Source organism: Neofelis nebulosa, chromosome 1 (genome assembly GCF_028018385.1).
Source record: "Neofelis nebulosa isolate mNeoNeb1 chromosome 1, mNeoNeb1.pri, whole genome shotgun sequence".
NCBI classification, from domain to species: Eukaryota; Metazoa; Chordata; class Mammalia; order Carnivora; family Felidae; genus Neofelis; species Neofelis nebulosa.
This window is the reverse complement of record NC_080782.1, coordinates 156,688,024-156,689,352: the sequence shown is the minus strand read 5'-3', so window position 1 is coordinate 156,689,352 and position 1,329 is coordinate 156,688,024.

Below are 1,329 nucleotides of genomic sequence, written 5' to 3'. Positions count from 1 at the left end.
TGTCTTCTTTCATGTCTATTCATTTCTCGATATGTATATTCAGTTGCCCAATTACTCAGCAAGGTTTAGGTATGGTGTGTCCAGTTTCCCAGAGTCAATCAGTGTTGGGTCCCTGCATCTGAGAAGATCCCAGGACATTTAGAGAATGAGGACTTGCATAAGTGAAGTACTTCAAAAGCAATACAAGAAGCAAGAATAAGAGTAACACTTCTGCTCACGTAGCCTGAGGTGATTGCTTTAGAGGCAAGGTAGAAGTGGAAGAGTATGGATTCTACTAGGGAAAGGTTAAGATTTTAGATGAATTTTGAGGAGATATGCAATATTTGACAGCAGGGATAATGTGCATTCGGGCATGGAGTTGGGGGAGTGGGCAGATGGTAAAGTTCATTAGCTAAGCTTAACAATAGGGGGAGTGGGGGAAAGAAAGGTATCAGTAAATATATGATTCTGGCTGAAAGCCTCCTTCTGTGAGTGACAGAGGTAGAACACAGTAAACTCATTGAACTAAGCACAGCCCTGCTCCCACCATGATGAGAAGCTGTTCCTCTCAGTCCACTGAAGACATGGTCTAGTTCTGTCTATGGTTCTCACCCCTGACCGCTCATTACAATCACCTGCTAGCTTTATTTTTTTATTTTTTTAAATGTTTATCTGCTTGTTAATGTACACTAATTAGTTTCAGATGTACAATAATAGTGATTCAACAGTTCTGCATATCACCCTGTGCTCATCACAAGTGCATCCTTAATCCGCATCACCTATTTGACCTTTTACCACACCCTGCTTCCCTCCCATCTGGGAACCATCAAATTGTTCTCTATAGTTAAGAATATGTTTCTTGCCTTCTCTGTCTCATTTTTCCCATTTGCTTGTTTGTTTTGTTTTTTAAATTCCACATATGAGTGAAATTGTATGGTATTTGTATTTCACTGATTTATTTCACTTATTATACTCTCTACCTCCATCCATGTAATTGCAAATGGCAAGATTCCATTCTTTTTTTTAATGGATGAATAGTATTCTGTTATAGATATACCACATCTTTATCTGTTCATCTATCAATGGACACTTGGGAAGCTTCCATATCTTGGCTATTGTACATAATGCTTCTCAAAATATAGGGGTGCATGTATCCCTTTGATTTAGTATTCTTGTATTCTTTTGGATAAATAGCTAATAGTGTGATTACTAATCATAGGTTGTAGTATTTTTCATTTTTTGAGGAACTTGCATACTGTTTCCCAGAGGGGCTGCACCAGTTTGCATTCCGACCAGCATTGTAAGAGGGTTCCCCTTTCTCCACCTCCTTGCCATTACCTGTTATTTCTT